The sequence below is a fragment of the Coccinella septempunctata genome, chromosome 1 (genome assembly GCF_907165205.1).
Source record: "Coccinella septempunctata chromosome 1, icCocSept1.1, whole genome shotgun sequence".
NCBI classification, from domain to species: domain Eukaryota; kingdom Metazoa; phylum Arthropoda; class Insecta; order Coleoptera; family Coccinellidae; genus Coccinella; species Coccinella septempunctata.
In genome coordinates, this window is record NC_058189.1 from 27,825,521 (window position 1) to 27,845,575 (window position 20,055).

Here is a 20,055-nt window from a genome sequence, read left to right on the forward strand (position 1 = left end):
CAGAATATCGGTTCTTTCGATTCTTGGAGCTGGGGGTCTAGAAGTGTCAGAATGAAACGAAAATTTTCCTAAGTTCATCTGAAACACTCCTCTATACACCCTCTATATCAATTTTTCTGGGCCAGCCATTTTAAACTATCGAAAAAAACAATGGGGAACATCCACTCCGTAATAGACAGAATATCGGTTCGTTTTGATTCTTGGAGCTGGGGGTCTAGAAGTGTCAGAATAAAACGAAAATTATCCTTAGTACATCTGAAACATTCCTCTATTCACCCTAATTGATCGCAAATGAGTTTGAGATCAACTTCAGATGATTTATTGATATTGAGCAACTGAACAGGTGAAAATGCTCCTACCTAACCCAACTGGCTTAAGTCGAACTCAGATGAATCTCCACTGGTGTGGTAGCAGAAAGGGGGCTCCTAAGGAAAGGGAAACACGGAACCAGCCCTCCTTCTGCACTTAGCTCCGTGGCTCCGATAAAGGCACGATAAAGAACACACGGCACTCCACTTAAAGTGGCTCAATATCACTATTGCTCACTCAATATACATAGATGACAAAAATGGTGCGATGCTTTCGGAGATATATAAGGAGATTATTTCAAAGAGAGATTTCGGCGCATCCGGCAACCCAACTCACGATCGAACATGCCGCCCGCCCTGAAGTGTAAGATGAATCGAAAGAAGTGAACAGACGAAAGAAGCCAGCAGCAATCTACTGAGTTGGAAGAGGACAAAATTTAACGACTGGTCGTCGAATTGTCCCAGAAGCAGTAGCAACATCAGCTACTCGAATGGTGGAATCAGCTCCTGGAAAAACAGATGATATGCGGCCTATAGACCACTTCAGAGGAGTAAGATTATAATCTCGAATGTGAAGGTGGTATGAATCAGTTCCGGAAGACGAGGCTGCATCACAGAGACTTTGCTGATGTTGTGGAGTAGGCAATAAGCGGTCAAGATCACGGAGGTAGTTATGTGCACCCACGAAGTTGGTCCCGTTGTCCGAAAAGATAACCTCAGAATGACCTCGGCGTGCGACGAAGCGACGATAAGCAGCAATGAAAGCTGGGGTGGACAGCTCAGATGCCAATTCTAGGTGAACCTCTTTGGTAGTGAAACATATAAAGACAACTAGATATGCCTTGGTGCTAACGGCTCCACGCAGTCGTGCACTAGTTACATAAAATGGGCCTGCGTAGTCAACGCCAGTGGTGAGAAAAGCTGCAGCAGAGGATAGCCGCTCAGGTGGAAGATTGCCCATTGGATGAATTAGAGGACAGGGTTTGCAGGAAAAGCATCTATTGCACTGGCACAGATGATTACGCACCACATTACGACCGTCCAAAATCCAATGACGTCGGCGAATAAACGAGTTAGTAGCGAGAGCACCGGCGTGCAGAAGACGAAGATCATAATCAGACGAGAGAGATGATCATTTTTTGGCAGAAGAACCGGATGTTTGTGTCGATATGGTAACAGAGAGGATAAAAGGCGACCTCCAACACGCAGTAGTCCATGCTCATCACAAAACAGGTGGAGCTTCATAATAAGCCGATGACGGGAAGACGTTTTCTGAAGCTCAGCTAGCTCCTCGGCAAAATGAACAGATTGGACTAGACGGATCAAACAGATCTCGGCCTCCTGGAGCTCAATAGAGGAAAGGAAACCTGAGCAAGGTAAAGAGAGATTACGAGCATTTAGAATGAAACGTCGACAAAAGGCAGTTACACGCTTGAGACGAAGATACGAGGAGAAACATTCAATCAAGGTCGGTTCATCTGAGATGGCTGCTAACATGAAAGTGGAGGTCGGATTGACCTCGACCTCCACTTGTTCAGTTTGAGAGGAATCAACAGTGGAAAGAGGCCACGAAGATGAGTCGAGCGAGAGCCAAGGAGGACCACGCCACCATAAATGGTGATGATGAATATCCGCGGGCATCAATACTCGAGAGGCACAATCCGCCGGATTGTTCTCAGACACCACATGCCTCCAGCAATCTGAAGGAATCAAATCCTGGATCTCAGCGACTCGATTGCCAACAAATGTCTTCCATCTGTGAATTCCACCGCGGATCCACGACAAAGCAACGTAAGAGTCACAAAAGGCAATACACTCAGTTGTGAAATTCGGCAGAACGCGGGTGGACAGATGATGCATGAGTTTTGCGAGCAGATGGGCACCACATAGTTCAAGACAAGGCAGGGTCACAGCTTTGCAGGAAGCGATTTTATGTTTGGCCGCTAGAAGAAACACGTGGTATTGATCAGATGAATTGCGAAGATAGACGACTGCAGCGTAGCCCGACTCAGATGCGTCACAGAAGCCAATCAGCTGATGAGCTGAAGACGACACGGCAGGGATGAATGGTGGGATATGAATTTCTGCCAAGTTGGGAAGCTGGGATTGAAACCGCAACCTCAAAGGCTGGGCTTCATTCGAAAGAGGTTGGTCCCATTCCAGATGAAGAAGACAGAGCTAACGAAAGAAGATCTTGGCGTAAAAAGTGATAGGAGCTAACCATCCCAAGGGATCGAAGATTCTGGCCATCTGACTCAGCACAGTCCATTTGGTGACTGTCGCTGAAGTCAGGCGGACAAAGAAGAAGAATTGATCAGATGCAGGGTTCCAGCCAAGTCCCAGAATCTTGAGACTCGGTTCAGGGTCAGGAAGAAGGGAGTCAATAGAAGAAGATTCTCTAAAATGATCAGGAGGAATACCGTTCAGCAGAGAAGAATGATTAGAGGCCCACTTGCGCAGCTCAAAACCACCCGCTATGAGCAGATCCTGAACTTGCTGCCGCAGTTCGAGAGCTCCAGACTCGGATGAACAGCCTGTCAAGATATCATCGACATAAATCTCATCTAGCAAGACATGCATGTCCCTGTGCTCAGGGCGTATCTGAATTTGTCGATACATATGTCTGATATCGGCAGTGAAGACAAATCGATGCAGACGAAAGCGAAGAAGAAGAATGGAAATGTCCACTTGCAGCTTCGGGCCGGTAAGTAGAAGATCGTTGAGGGACTTGCCATTAGAAGATGCGCAAGAGGCGTTGAAGACCACTCTAATCTTGGTCGGAGGATCATCCGGATGATGTACAGGATGATGAGGAATATAGTAAGGCTCATATTGAGGACAGTCAGATGATTCAGGAACCAGTTCCATGTGACCACTGTCGAGATAATCTTGCATGAACTCATTATAAATAAATAAATAAATAAATAAATAAATGACATCTTTATTAGAAACCTATAAAGAAATACATACTCTCATGACCAAGTCAGCAAAGGCGGAGTCTAGCATAATGCTATTCAAACTCAACCTCCCACTGACCAGCAATGAGCTAATATAAAACAATGGATCTAAAATAACACCAAGTCAGCACTTGAGTAAATCAAATGAAATACACCCGGTGAGCACCCGAATCTCACAACATGTAGCATAAAGCTTATGAATATTGGGATCACAAACATTATTGCCCACACAGTATATACCCTTTAATTTTAAACTTGAACTTATTTATGTTCAACAACTTGAGATCACTTGGAAGGGAATCATAAAATTTGATGGATCGAAAAATGAAACTTCTTTGAAATAAGGTTGTTCTATGTCTTGGTAGCACGAATCTATCTTGAAATCTTGTAAGTCTCGAGTGAATGTTACTATGACGAACGGATTTCTTCTTAAGGAATGGTGGAGCGTCAGCATTAAAAATAAGTTTATGCATGAAAGAACCCCAATGATAATTTCCCCTCGACTCTATAAAGACGATCTTTTTGATTTTATAAGTGACAGGATCATACTTTCTTATACCATGTACCAACCTATAACATGCTTTCTGCACTTTCTGAATCCTTTCCTGATTAATCTTAGTCAAACACGGCCCATAGATGAAATCAGAATATGTAAATTGGGATAGAACAAGAGATTCGCAAAGAGTTTTCTTGGTCTTCACATCAAGTATATGCCGGTTGGGGTAAATAAGTCTCAGGTTGGAATATGCCCTCGAAATCAATGTTTTCAGATGTTCGGAGAAGCGAAAATCAGTAACCAAGAGCAAACCCAAATCACTAGCAACATCTGTGAATACCAGGCTATCATTATTAAGTTTGATGGTCATATTAGATTTCAAGAAAGTAGCAGAGTTTTTGCTGGCAAAACACATTACCTTCGAATTCTCAGGATTAATGACCAAATTATGTTCAATCGACAACTCATGAACATGTTGCAGGACATTGTTGATAGTACGAGATGCCTCTTCATAAGATTCTTTAGGAAAATGATAATACAGCTGTAAATCATCTGCGTACGCTAGTAATTTACAATGTGTTATAGAGGTTATTATATCAGCTGTATAAATAATAAATAGCAATGGTCCAAGTACAGAACCCTGGGGTACACCAGCAAGAATCTCAATCGGAGACGACAACACATTATCGACGGATATATACTGAATTCTATCACTTAAGTAGGATCTTATCAATTGCAGAGAAGAAAAGTCAAAACCATAATATTTCATTTTAGCAATCAACAATTCATGATTAATGGTATCGAAGGCTTTCGAATAGTCAAGCAATATGAGAATACTCGCCAATCCTGCATCATAAGACTCAATGATATCACTGGTGACAGTCGCAAGTGCCGTCACAGTGCTATAGTTTTTTCTGAATCCACACTGTTTATCTGGCAGTAAATTGTTCGATCTCAGATAATTGATGATTTGATTATGAAGTATTTTCTCTAGAATCTTCAACAAGAATGGCCATATACTAATAATTCTGAGATCAGAAAAGGACGAGGGGTTCTTAACTTTCTGAATCGGCTTTCCGAGGGCAACCTTCTAGAGATGAGGAAAATAGTGAGATTCGATACAACTATTTACGATATGAACAATATATTCAACAATGAATGGTCTACACAATTGAATCATCCGCAGTGATACTTCATCCACCCCAACAGCATCACTTTTCATCTCATTCAAGATAACATCAACCTGCTCAACAGTAGCAAGGGAAAAAGCAAAGGTGTTAGTCAAGTGTGAGTTCTCATTATAGAATTCAATTTTCGAATCATAATTAAGGCTTCAACTATTGGAAACAGACGAAAAATAATTTCCCATGGCATCCGGATCAGAGAGGGATGCTGGTAAATTAACAACATTTTTCGAAGAACAAACTTTGAGATCACGCAGTGCTCTCCAGGATCTTGCGGGATTGTTCTGAACGCTTATTGATTCCAAATATTTCCTCTTTCCATTTCTAACCATAGAAACTGTGTAATTACGAATCTGTTTGTAATTCTCCCAGTCACCTGATGAACGAGTTCTTTTGAATTTCTGAAGTGCTACGTCCCTCTGTCTCATTAATAATTTGAGATTTAATGTCAGCCATGGTGCAGGAGGTTTAGTAACTCTTTTCTCAATGAGAGGTGCGTGCTTATCAAAAATTCCAAGAATCAAGCAATTGAAAATCTCAACTTTCTTGTCAATATCATTCTCTGCTATTAAACGATGCCATGGAAGACCTTCTAGATCTGTATGAAAACCTTCAAGGTCAAAACTACGAAAGTCCCGGTATTTTACTAATTTAGGTTTCATTTTTACACTCTTCAAATTCAACTCACCGTAAACCAACCGGTGATCAGAAATTTCAGATGTATCTATGGTGCCCACACGTACAACTAAATCCTCTCTAGTGAAAAATATGGGATCAAGTAACTTAGCTGTAGTTCGAGTTATTCTTGTTGGTTCCTTCAAATATTGTTTCAAGGCATATGACTCTAGGCATGTCGACAAAGGAGTTTCCGGTCCCAAAAAATCAACATTCATATCACCAAGACACAGAATTTCGTCCGCAGTAGGGGTAATACAAGAGAATACGATGTCAACATCTTTTATAAAATTATTCAAATTATAACGAGGAGGACGATAAAATGTGGCGACTATTATCTTGCGATGGCCAACAATTAACTCTATGAGCAAATACTCAGTTTTATTACTTACCTGCTGTACAATTGAAATAATTTGATATTTAAAATTTTGTTTTATGTAAGCAGCAACTCCACCTCCTCTTCCCTCTCTATCATTTCTCACAAAGGAATAACCTGGTATCTGTAGAACATCACTATTAATGCTACAAGAAAGCCAAGTTTCAGTTAAAGTTAAAACATCGAAATCATGAGTCAAAAGATAAGCCGATAGGTCATTTAAATTCGGTATAACAGATCTGGTATTCAAATGTGCAAATTTCATTTCTCTAGTTAAAATTATATGAAGCAGTGAAAAATCAAGAAGTGTGTATGATACAAAAGCCTAAAAAAAACTTGCAAGAAACCCAACACAAACACCAATACTACATGCTGCGAGAAAACAAAAAGAATATCATCAACTATATACGAGTGCTCAAGGTTCTCAAGCAAAAAACAAATGCAGGAAAATTATAACCCAAAAGCAGAAAAAATTACAATAACAATGAGATAGCGGGGCTCAAAAGGCAGGCAAAAATACAAGAAAAAAGTCAACACTGACAAATAAACAAATCTTATGAAAATCATAGTGCTCAACAAAATGGCTTATTAATCTTCAAATCCAAATAATCAAAAATGAGTAAATTAATCAACTTACGCTCGCCAATCATGATCCTCAATTAATAACAACTATAAACTAAAATTATATCTCATTCAGTAACCCTGATTATTCCAACACCAATGAAACATAACTATGAGAATACAAAGAGTCAACCCACTAATATATCATTCAGGTCTTCTTCATTGTTTACTACCTTCTTCTGACCTTTTGAATCAATATAAATTACACCATTAAGGGTCCACACATATTTACCAAATGTTCTTCTTGCCTTTTTGAATAATATCAAATTTTGTAACGTTAGCATTTCCGTTATAAGAATATGAGTTCCTTTGAGTTTACGTTTGTTTACAAACACAGCATCGCGATTCCACCTTCTTAGAAACTGTACTGCGATCGGTCTGGGCTTATCAGAATCCGTTTTTTTCCTTCCTACTCGATAACACTGATTTAAATTCTCCTTTTTCAGAAGAACTTCAATCTTATTATTACACAACTTTATAACAGCATCATATATATCCCGTTCAGATTCAGGAATCCCATGTGTAAGTAGAAAACAGAGATTACGTTTCATCTCCGAATTATGTTCTTTCTTCTTTACCATGTTTACATTATTTTTTAAACCATCTATGTCGATCTTGATATGATTAATAGCGTCATTCATCCTTTATTCGAATGCCTCCAGGAGATCCAATGGATTTTCACCAATATCAGCTATTGCAGGGGTAGAAGACTGAGACTTCAAAACTTCATTTTTGAAATTTTCAATACCTTTTCTTAGTTCTTCTGAGAGCATGTCAACCCGAACGTTCAACTCTTTGATAGTAGAAGCAGGTTTCGCCATTTCAACCAAAAATAACAACAAATATTGCACAATTCACAATAATCAAGTACTCTGCGCCGGGAAATATCAGTAAATTACTTTCCTTGATTTGAGGACAACTAAGTTTATCATAATTTATGTATATATGGGGTGTAAGGGGGAAGGATGCGTTTTATAGCCTCTCCTCTCAAATGCCAACCTCACCTACTCGCGGTGGACCCTGTTCTTACGAACGAGGCTCTGGCGACCGAACATGAGCGGTATAACTCTGTTTCCCACAATTACGTAGCCTAAACATTGGCTTGAGCAGGAAATGGCTCTCTGCGTTGCTCAAGTTACGTCTCAGACCTTCGTCTCAGGATACCTGTGCCACAAGATAATCTAGTCGTAACCGCAACCAAAGTTGCACTGACAGCGTTACCAGTGCAGCTTTTGAACACCTTCTAACGCAGCTCCTGCAAAAAGATGGATCAGTCGAACAGGACAAAATTCGTATCCGGATGTAAAATACCCTCCCATTCGGATCTCCGGGGGAGGGTGCCTGAGCGAGTGAATCATCGAACAAACACCAATGAAAAGCACATAGCTTTTGCAGCATGGAACGTCAGAACCTTGCTAGACAACCCCAAGGCCGACCGACCAGAGAGGCGTACTGCCCTAATCGATAAGGAACTGCAACGAACATCCATTGCAATAGTTGCCTTAAGCGAGACACGCTTTTCGGACGAAGGTAGCTTGGTAAAACAAGCGTATATTTTTTTCTGGAAAGGCTTGCCGGAAGGCGAAATCAGACAACATGGCGTAGGCTTTGCCATTAGAAACGACCTGGCCGCCAAACTTACCGAAAATCCAGTTGGTATGTCAGAACGTTTAATGACCCTACGCTTTCCTGCAGCGAATAACACGTTTGTGAACATTGCAGTATACGAACCCACTTTGAACTCCTCTGACAACTCAAAGGACACTTTTTACGAAACACTCGTTGCTACATTGAGTAAAATCCCAAAACGGGAACGAATTATTCTCCTTGGAGACTTCAACGCCAGAGTGGGCAGATGTCAAGACTTAGAACTATGGCCGGGAATAATAGGGAAACACGGCACAGACAGCATTAATTCGAATGGAGAACGTCTGCTGGCTCTTTGTGCAGAACACAATCTGTGTATAACGAACACCTACTTTATTACGAGACCCAATTTAAGGGGGACCTGGCGCCACCCGCGCTCATGGCATTGGCATACCCTCGACTATGTGATCGTGAGAAGGAAAGATCTGAAAGAGGTGTTGGTCACTAAACCCAGAGCAGATCTGGAGTGCTGGACTGATCATAGGCTGGTAATCTCGAGAATGAAAATCTCAATGCGTCCAAAATACCAACGCAAGCCAAAGTATCTAAGAGAGCGCCTTCAAATATCCAAACTACAAAACCCTTCTCCAAAGGACAGATTCAAAGCTGCCGTCAAAGATAGCCTAACACCACCGGATTATAACGACGACATTGAGACTCATTGGCTCCGTTTCAAGTCATCCCTTACAAATACAGCGAAAGAAATACTGGGCACAGAACACTCCCGAAAATCCCCAGACTGGTTTGCCGACAGCGAAACTCATATCGCACCCCTTTTGGACGCAAAACATAAAGCGATGAAAACCGCAATTAACAAGCCTGGCGATGTTGCAGCCCAAATAAGTTTCATAAACATAAAACGCAAGGTCCGTCAAGAAATAAGAAAAATCAAGGATAGCTGGTGGAAAGAAAAAGCTAGGGAAATACAAGCTTACGCCGATAACCATGATTACAGGCGTTTTTTCGAAGCTATTGAAACTGTTTATGGTCCAAGCAGAAAAGCTAACTTTCCTATAAGAGATGCTCATGGAGCTATTCTAACTGATGATAGAAAAATTCTCGAAAGATGGAAGAAGCATTACTCACAGGTCTTGAATCAAAATAACGACTCGGATTCATCCATTTTAGACCTGCTCCCCGCGTATAGGCCGATGACATCGCTTGATGACGAAATCGCAATGTCGGAAATCATAAATGATGAAATATGAAAAATGATAAGTCACCTGGTCTAGACGGCATTCTAGCGGAGATATTCAAAGCCTTGGATGAAGACATTGTCAATAGTCTCCTAATACTATTCCGCAAGATCTGGGAATAGGGAGATGTGCCACAAGACTTCAGAGACGCTTTAGTTATCAACCTCTATAAGAACAAAGGCGATACGTCGAATTGCAACAATTACAGGGGCATATCGTTACTTAATGTGGCCGGTAAAATTCTCTCGAAGATTATGGCTAATCGTCTGGTTCCACTCTTAGAGAAGCTTTTACCTGAATCCCAGTGCGGCTCTCGACCAAATCGAGGTAAGGTGGACCTAATTTTTACACTGCGACAGCTACAAGAAAAGGCCCGTGAACAACAATCAAGGATTTATACAGCCTTCATCGATTTAAGTAAGGCATTCGACTCGGTGAATCGGAGAGCGCTATGGAAAATCATGGCACGTCTTGGAGTACCCGAAAAATTCCTAGCAGTGTGTTAAAGCCTTCATACCAACAACACTGCTAGAATACAGCATAATGGCTCTACAACCGACCATTTCTCAACCAACTCTGGAATAAAACAAGGCTGCGTATTAGCGCCTTTACTGTTCAATATTTTCGCCAAAGCTGTATCGATAATTGCTGACATGAACATGCCCGTAAGAGGTGTTGGGATAAGATTCAGATTTGATGGAGGCCTATTCAACCTGAAGCGCCTCAGAGCAAAAACCCGTACCAAGTTTATCACGGAACTTCAATATGCAGACGACTGTTCACTCATCGCTAGCAGCTCAGAGGATCTACAGATAATGATGGACACCTATAAACATATATACGAAGCTTTAGGCCTTAGACTCAATATTGACAAGACCAAAACCTGGTAAGTCCGCCAGAAAGCCTTCAAACAGATATCAGCCTGGACAATGAAACTCTAGAACAGGTCGATCAGTTCAAATACTTGGGAAGCTTCATAAATACTAGGGCTAACCTTGACACGGAAATACACAACCGTATCAATTCGGCATCACGGGCATTCTGGAAGCTGAAGGACAGAGTGTTTCAAAATCACGACCTCAATCTGAAGACCAAGACAGCTGTTTACAGAGCAGTGGTCCTCCCAACGCTTCTTTACGGAAGCGAAAGCTGGACGCCCTACAGGCGACATATTAAACAGCTTGTACAAACGCAACAACGTCATCTAAGACGGATAATGCACATCAGATGGTTCCACAAAGTTTCGAATGCAGAAGTCTTGCAACGCGCGAGTTGTACAACAATTGAGACTCAAGTAACGAGGGCCCGACTCAGATGGAGCGGCCACATTCTGAGGATGCAAGACACAAGACTCCCCAAATTTTTTTTTTTCTTTTTTTCTTCTTTTTGTAGATTTATTCGCGGTAACGGGATACAGCAATGTAATGTAATGTGGAGCACTAAGTAGACAGTCCTCACTCGAGGGACATGTGCGATGGAATTATAAGCGTTGCGAAGATCAGGGTTGTTATCGAGACGATGTTCTAATCGAAGGAACTGCCTGGTCGCCACATTGACGAAGATGCCCAGCTGGAGATATGACAAGGGGAAACCAACAATGTATCGACCGGTGGGACCACGGCTGAAATCAGCGCGATACATCACCTCACACTCTTTCTCAGCGGGTGTCAAGGGGAGCACGTCAGGAACCTTATCGAGTTCCCAAAATCGCCGGACGAGGTTAACAAGTTCCTGATCTGACTGCTGCGGAGAGCTCAGTAGAATGGTGTTAAGATTAGGAACGGCAGAGGGACCCACCATATCAGAAGGTAGGATTTGGGAGGACACGTCAGAAGAGTCAAGCCTGTCACGAGAAGAGGGGCAGACGGACACTGTGCGAGAAGCATCAGGCGGAGAAGGTGATGGAAGAGACATGGTGGATGACAACCCTGCGGAAGACGATGGGGAGGTATGAGAAGAAGAATTGCAAGCAATCAGAATGAGCAAGCATCAGAATGAGAAGACGACGGAGAAGACACAGCAGATGGTGACCCTGCAGAGGATGATGGAGAAGTTATCGGACGTGAAGCCTGATGAGTCCCTATGGTACGAGGAATATAGAAAAGTGGATCAGCTAGGGTGAGATGCTGAAATTCTGGCCACCGGCCATTGAACGCTTTGACAAGAAGGGGATCTATGTGGCTGTCAATAACGTAGGCTTTGATGATACGATGGGAAGGATCTCCCTGGTGACAGAGGGTGACGTATGCGTATCCTTGGATGCGGAACTGATCCGCGTTACTCAAGGTGCGAAGTTGAATAGATTCAGGGTAAATGTGCAGACGAAGCTTGGAGGCCCAATCTCGGGTGATGAGGGTGTGTTGACAACCTGAATCCAAAAGAGCACGACCGAACACGACACTCTGCCGGCTATTAAGACGTATCCAAGCAGTAGGCATGAGGTGGTCGGAATTATTGGTTCGGCGCAAGGAAGATCGTGGAGATGAGAACAGATGACTGGAGGAAAGTAGATGAAAGGACAACGAAGGATGTTTGCTCATTGGGGTTAGATGACGACGAGATGATAGTCAATCGGTACCGCTTCCGGAGGTGGGGCAAGAGTGACGAGACGGAGGAGCGAGGGACGCTCGAGACGATGCCGAACCAGATGACCCAGAAGTCTCGCGATATCTACCCCTGACTGAAGTGTCCCGAGAAATGACAGCGCGGATTGGAGACCTGGACCCGACAGGAGGCAAAGAAGAACATTGGTCCGTCGAGGGGGGAATCTCTTCCGTGTGGGAAGCTGAAAGGGGCGAGGTGATAGGTGCCAAGTGGAGGATCGTATGGTGTCGTTGCCCGAACGTGTGGCAACACTGATCCGAACTGCACGCAACATTACCATGGAAAGCCGACATACAGTTTTCACACAATTGCCTTTCAGTCACGAAAGCTCGCCTCTGGTGGATGTTCATGGCCTTGAATTCTCGACACTGGCGAATGGAGTGATTCGCGGAGCAATACACACAGGCTGAGGACGAACTAAATGGAGCAGAGGGGCGTACTCCAGCATATGCATGGGAACGAGAGGATGGACGTGGGAAAATCATCAGTGGATAACTGCCCTTCGAACAACTGGCGAAATGGTTCATCGAGGTTATGCAATGACATGGATAACAGAAGATAGTCTGCCAGATCTGATATTGGCAGCGCCTTGATGGCATTGATGGCGTTCTGATGAGTGGTGATGAACCGCTTCAATTGTGGCAAAGAAGATGCTGGCCGGGACTCTAAAATCTGGTTCATGTGAAGATCTGCCAGACGCCGGGGATTCTGGTAGCGGGAGTGAAGGGCTTGATAAGCCAGAGGATAATTCACCGAATTCACTTCGAAGCCCGAGATGACAGAAGCTGCCTCACCAGAAAGAGCAGACGATAGAAGGTGAAACTTCTGAACGGGCGCCAGAGAATTGTTTTGATGCACTAGGGCATCGAAAAGGGCGATGAATCCGGGCCATTCCTCGATTTTCCCAGAGAAGCAGGGCAACTCAACCCGAGGAATAGGAAGCTCCACCGATGGGGAGGAAGGGGCAGCAGCAGATGAAGGCGGGGCTAAACGGCTATGGGCAGCACGAATGTGCAAGCAAATTTCAAAAAATGCTGCGAATGTTGAAGGTGATTCATCACGCTTTGACTCCTCCAACTGCGAGTTAAGTTTGACGATCAACTCATCAGCCTCTTTCAACGTCTTTTCCACCATGATCAACTCAGTCGTGCACATGTTGGATACCTGGACCTCAGTGGTCAAACCCTTAACCATATTGAGGAGGGTAGAAGCCGCAGCGAATGCATTTCCGCGATTGATGACAGCTTCGGTGATAGATGCCCTCAGTTTCTCTACCGACGGCATTTTGATTTTTCGAGCAACCCCGGTATGTGAAAAGAATAAAATTATTCACGGGGATTTCGAAGAAGTGATGAACAGACGATTGATTTTATCAGTGAAGATAATTAACAGATGACGTTGAATGCAACACTCGAAATTACAAATATTTCAAGATGCGAATTTACTTCGAAAGAATTCCGGAATAATTACTTGATGCACACTCTTATATCTGAAGATAAAAACAGATGACAGCGCGATAAGGATTGCCTTGTAGTAAATTCAAATGTTTTATCCGAACGGAAACAAAATGATGAATTTGAAATTAAATAATCCGATGAACAGAAATAGAAAAAAAGACTGAATTTAGGGGATTTTAGATTACTTCCCGGGTTTCACTGCGATCAACTTCAGATGATTTATTGATATTGTGCAACTGAACAGGTGAAAATGCTCTTACCTAACCCAACTGGCTTAAGTCGAACTCAGATGAATCTCCACTGGTGTGGTAGCAGAAAGGGGGCTCCTAAGGGAAGGAAAACACGAAACCAACCCTCCTTCTGTTTATTTTGATCCTTGGAGTTCCAATATTCCGAATGAAAGAAGAGAAAAACGTATTTTGGGATCAGTCCATCCTTCTCTGCATTTATTTAATCATTCGCTTCATCATCCTATTCTAAATGGGGGAAAAATTAATCGACTGCAGCATCGATACGGTATATACGGTATTGACCGTGGTGAAATAGTAGTTCTGGAGCTGGCCGACCGGAAGCTAACATCACCGCGGTGGTTGAAAGGAGGTTCTTGAAATATCTTTCCTTCAGATGGGATAAATCTTATCCTTCTCGGGGTACCCCTGAGGGCAAATTGCTTTCGGGACCTCTGTTTCCCTCTTTGGAGGATCGTCGATTGCTCCTCAGTGTAGTGTTTTTGTTCAAAGTTCTTCATAATTTCGTACGCTGTCCAACTATCTTGCAGAAGCTTAATTTTCGTGTCTCTCGTCTGTCTGGTCGCAGTCAAAGCTTGTTCTACGGGCTCAGATCTCGTACTGACCTTTTAAAGTTTTCACCAGTCAACCATAATATGATATCGTGTTATTCGCCAATGTGATGTTTTCGCTCCTTGACCAAGTACTCCTTCAAAAAGTTGGTCATTCTGGTTGGAACAGTCAGTTGTTATGGTTCATTGCTTTGTTTTGATGTGTTTTGTTGTTGAAAATTCTGTTTAATCGCTTTGTCACTTTTAATGTAGATTTTTGTATCTCTTTTCACGCATTGTATTAATGTTGATTTGTTCACTGACTTTCATTTAATTGTGTTATAATTGTATTTTTGTATTCGTTAGACAATAAATATATGACTTTAGCCTTGCCGCTTTCACACTCTTCTCCAGAGGAACATTTACTTATCCTAGATATCAGACGGATTGCTCTGTTGAAGCCCTTTCCAAGTTTTCGGGCCAGTGGTGGTGGTCGAGTTCGGGCCGCTCCTCGGCTTCTTGCTGTGCATTCCCCATGTACTTGCGTACAGTTCTGGCCGATCCCAGCAGTACCGCCTTCTGCAGGACTCTATGAATATTTTCGTCCAACTGAAGTTTCCTCAAGTTCTCTGGTAGTTTCTTCGGTATCAGGCCTGTAGATGAAATGAGAATAGGGAAGGCCTTTATATCTTTCAGCTTCCACTGTCTCCTGGTTTGTTCCTCCAGATCTCTGCATTTTGAAATTTGTTTGGTGTATCTATCTAGAAAATTGTTATTATTTTGAATTGCCACGTCGATTAATAGTGCTCTGTCCTCATCCTTATTGAGCAATATGAGGTCTGATCTATTGTGGGTTATTTTCCGGTCTGTGAGAACTGTGCGATCCCAGTAGAGCTTGTGTGTTCATTTTCCAACACAGCATCCGGATGGTAATTGTAATAAGGAACCTTTTTCGAACTTGGGAGTTGGTGTTTTCATGCCAATTCTTGGTGAAGAATCTTGGCAACAGCATCATGTATACTCTTGTACTCCGTGCCCGCGAACTTCTGACATCCCCCGGTGAGGTGCTGATGGATGGTTTCATGTGTCGCACAGCAATAACGACAGCAATCGTCCTTCACTGAGGCATCCTTGGCTATATATTTCAAGTAGCACCTTGTCGGAATAACTTGGTCCTTGATGGCGAGGATGAAACCCTCTGTCTCGGGAAACAGCCTTTCGGAAGTCAACCAGTAGTTCGACGCAGATATGTCGACGTAATCATGATTGACCTCGTTCTGGTTCCTTCCATGCAAAGGTTTGCCAATCAGTTTCTGCATTTTGATTTCTGCAGATTTTTCGACAGTTTACAAGTGGTCGACAGTTTCCAAGGGGAGTAGAACTACCAGCAACACAAATCACTCGATGGAGTTCTGACGAAACAGCCTTGTTCAGGAAATATTTTCGAAATTCTTCAATTTCCTGGGACCTGCGTTTGAACAAATCCACAATTCCAATTCCGCTACCCCTGAGATGTCGTGGCACCTCTGTCCGTTCTATTGAGCTTTTGGGGTGATGTTTATTATGTTTTGTCAGCATCGTCCTCATTTTTCTCTGTAGGGCTGCTAAACCCGTGGTGGTCCAAGAGGTGATACCGAATGAGTAGCTCCGCGCCGAGCAAGCGTAGGTATTAATGGCTATTATCAGATTCTTGCTGTTAAGACCAGGTCTCATTATCCTTCTCAATCTTCGGGTGAACTCCTCCGTTAATTCTTTCTCCATCTGGCTCTGATTGATTTTTCTTGCCTGTTTTATGCCCAGATACTTGTATGTGTCTCCTTCCTTTAATGCTTCAATTTCTGCACCTTCTTGAGGTTCAAATTTCATATTGATGTCTTCCGAGAATCCTCCCACCATTTTCAGCATCTGTTTCATCTGTTTCCTGGTAGATGCGAAGAGTTTCAAATCGTCCATGTGAAGTTTCATCATAGTTCTACTACCGCTCTTGATGGCAAATCCGTAGTCCGTAGAATTCAATCTAGGGGACAAGGAATTCAGGGCCATGCAGAACCACAGAGGGCTCAGCGAATCTTCCACGTCTTATTGGAATAGGTATTGTTCTAATGGAGCCATCTGCTGCTTTCAGTTGAAAACTAGTACGCCAGGTTGACATGGCGTTTTTCAGGAACTTAACAAAATTAGGATCCACATTCTTACAGGATTTTCAATGACATCATTTATTGCGGAGGTCAATTTGTCATGCATGATTCAAAGTTTTTTGATCCACAAGTTCGGCAATCCATCAGGCCCAGCTCATATTTTATAGCTTCAGATTTTTCATCTCCAATCCATCCGGTATCTCCATTAAAATGAGGTTTCGTTGATAATTCTTCGGTCCAGAATTGTTCAATGGCTTCCTTTGGTGGTAACTTTCCATTTTCTACATCAGACGATGTGAGTGACCGGTAGAAAATTTCTTTCGACTTTTCGAATGAATTATTGTCTGTTTTTCGGCTATGATTGCTTTTATATCTCCACAGGCGTTCTGCATACAGATTTAACTTTTGCTTCAGAGTGTCGAGGCAGTGGTGAGCTGCAGCATTCTCCGTGTCTCGTTCTGTGTGTGTCCTGTTTCTATCCATGATTTCTTTGGCAGCTTTCACAATCTTTCTTTCGCGATTCCTTACCCTTCAAGTACTCCGTCAGTCATCTAGGTATCACCAGTTATTTTCTTTATAGGGGGAGGTAAGCACTAACTAGCTCTTTCTTTAGGACGCCACGTGATTTGAAAACAAATAAATGTCACTCTCACCAGTTATTAGATAATTGGAATAATAAATCACGAAAAAAAAGGTTCAAAATATCTAGTGTATTTAATCTGATGAATCGAATTCATAATAATTTTCTGATAGGCCCTGTATTCTGAAATTGATTCCTCACATAACTCTTGGTGAAACATAATGAATTGAATTAGGTAAAAACGAAGAGAAGAAAACACTTGACTTAGTTTCACAACTTTTAATTAAAATATTTGTTGACACGCGTGTTTCGGGTTTTATCCCATTTTCAAAATTGAGTACATAAATACAGAAAGAACACATTTATTTTATAATCAAATAGCACATGTTGAAATCGGTGACAGGCGGAAATGTAATTGATCGTTTAAAATTGGGAGATTTTGTTTTTGGGCTGAAGATATTTCAAGGATTTCTAAAAGATCTAAACGTTTACCTTTATAAACTTTATGTAGAATTTTTACATTATTAAAATCTATGAGGTGGTTGAGGGTAATGCAATGATTAGAGAAACCAGTTGTTGATTTATTCTGCAGAATAGATCTTTTATGTTTTCACATAACATTCATCACATAACAGCATATATATATATACACCACTTAACTGCGAATTAGTCAGTCGATCCTTGCCATTAAAAAACATTGAACTTAAATTCTTCTTATTGCTACATATAACATGAATTTCATTGTTCTGATTCTTTTACAGAATTTTTCACTGAGAGATGGGATGTAATTGATGTACGTAAATTTCTTGATTTCATCTCTAAATTGAGGTGGATAAATTAAAGTTACCAATTTTTTTCGTTGCTTTTTGAAAATCAATATGTCTATTATGTTAGGGAAATAGCCGTTGTTTTTGGCTAATAATTTAAGGACTCTAACTTCATTTTCAAAACTGCTTTTTGACAGAGGGATCGAAATTAACCTATGTACCAGGGCGTGGAATGCAGACATCTTGATCTTATAAGGGTGCGAACTACTGTTAGGAATCAGAATATCAGAGAAGGTGGGCTTTCTATATATATCGATGTTCATTCACTCTTGTAATCTGAAGTTCAAACATTTGTTGTCATCTTCTACCTCCAAAGTGAATTGAATGGAATTATGAAAGGATTTCAATTTTTTCAATTTAGAATTAGTGAACTCTTTTCATAATTCCATTAAATTCACTTTGGAGGTAGAAGAGACAACAAATGTTTAAACTTCTTAGGTAAAGCGACCTGCGATACGTCCAATGTCTCTTCTTAGCCCTGTTTTGTGGTGAAGACGTTGCTGCCATGGTGGCACTTGTAATTTGTGTAATTTTGGACCATTGTTGTTCGTTCGGCGAATTTTAGCCCCTATGGTTTTCGCTGTTGTTGGCACTGCACAGTAAATAACTAGATGCAGATATTCCCACGAACCGTTCTGTAGGTACTCAGGTAAAACGTCCTTATTCAAGATGTCGATTATGAGTGACAGTTTCGTGGATGTATTGAGTCAGGGAGCAGTGTCAATTTCTTCTGGCTGTTATCGCCCAGGCACTTGAACTTCACCAGAGGTGTTGGTGTTGCTCTCTATTGCTATTGTTTTTTTTTGGTGTAGCAGGGGAAAAATCTGCAAGTCATACGAACCACCCTCTCCTGAGGGGGATCAAGTGTGGGGTTTCTCACTCTCCTGAGCTCGAGACCCACTAAAAACCATTAACTGCTTCTTGAATATTGGTTCCGGGCATTTGCCTATAAACCGTTCATCTCTTAGTCGGTTTTCTTCTCGCACACTATCGTGCTGGGATTTATGTGTTTATCCTCTACTGCATAACACTCTATTGGATTTTTCAATAAATTCATATTCTTATTTTGATCTTTTCATAATTGATCTGGTGGTCTCCTTCGGTAAATTCGCATTCCTCTTTTGTCTTCCTCTGGGTCGTAGTCCACTAGTCTCCTGAGTTCTTGATTCGGATGGTTTTTCGCTGTTTCGAATAATTTCTCTGCTTTTCTGTTCATGAATTACGTTATGGTTCTCCATTTTAGATCCCTATAAATCTGTCTATTCCTGACAAACCAAGGTGCATCTATTGCACATCGTAGCAGCTTGTTTTCAGTGGCCTGAATTCTTTTGATATGGCTCTTTGCCGCGAAACCCTAGGAAACTGATCCATAAGTCAGTTGAGGCCTAGCAACGGCTTTGATTATCTTCAATTTTGTCTCTTTCGACATGTGGCTTTTTCTTCCTATCAGTGGATAGAGTCTATTCATCGCTGTTTTCGTTTTGTCGATTGATATGACTTTTCCAAGCAAGTCTTTGTCAAGCGTTATTCCTAAATATTTGGCTTCATTTTTCCAGTCGATTTCTTCGCCGTCAACCTCCAGTTTCGTTGTGGGTCGCAGTCTTCTCTTCTGTAGTAATATTGCTTGGCTCTTTTGTCCAATGAGCTTGATTTTCCACTTTATGCACCAGTCATTTGTTTCGTCAATCGACTCTTGTAGAACTCGTTCTATTATTTCAGGGTTTCGGTGTCGAGTTGCTATGCCTGTGTCGTCAGCACGTTAGCATGGTTCTTGGATTTTTCGGAATATCGTGAATGTATATGTTGTACAGAAGTGGCCCAAGTACTGACCCTTAGGGTATTCCAGCCTCTATACCTCTTGTTGTGGAGCATTCTCCTTCCACTTTCACGTAAAATCTTCTATTTTTGAGATAATTCCGGATCAACTTGCATATTTTGATCGAATATCCACACATCTCATCTTATATATTAATCTTTCATGCCATAATCTGTCGAATGCTCTGGCGACGTCTAGTATAACAAAACCTGTAGCTTGTTAATTTTGGAATCCCTCTGTAATGTATTCTGTGAGCCTTAATAATTGTAGCTCTGTTGAATGCTCTCTTCTGAATCCGAACTGTTCTGGTGTTATTAGTTTCAGATTTTCGGTTTCCTCATTTAGCCTCGTGGCAATAATTCTTTCTACTACCTTTCCTAACGCCGACAGTCTGT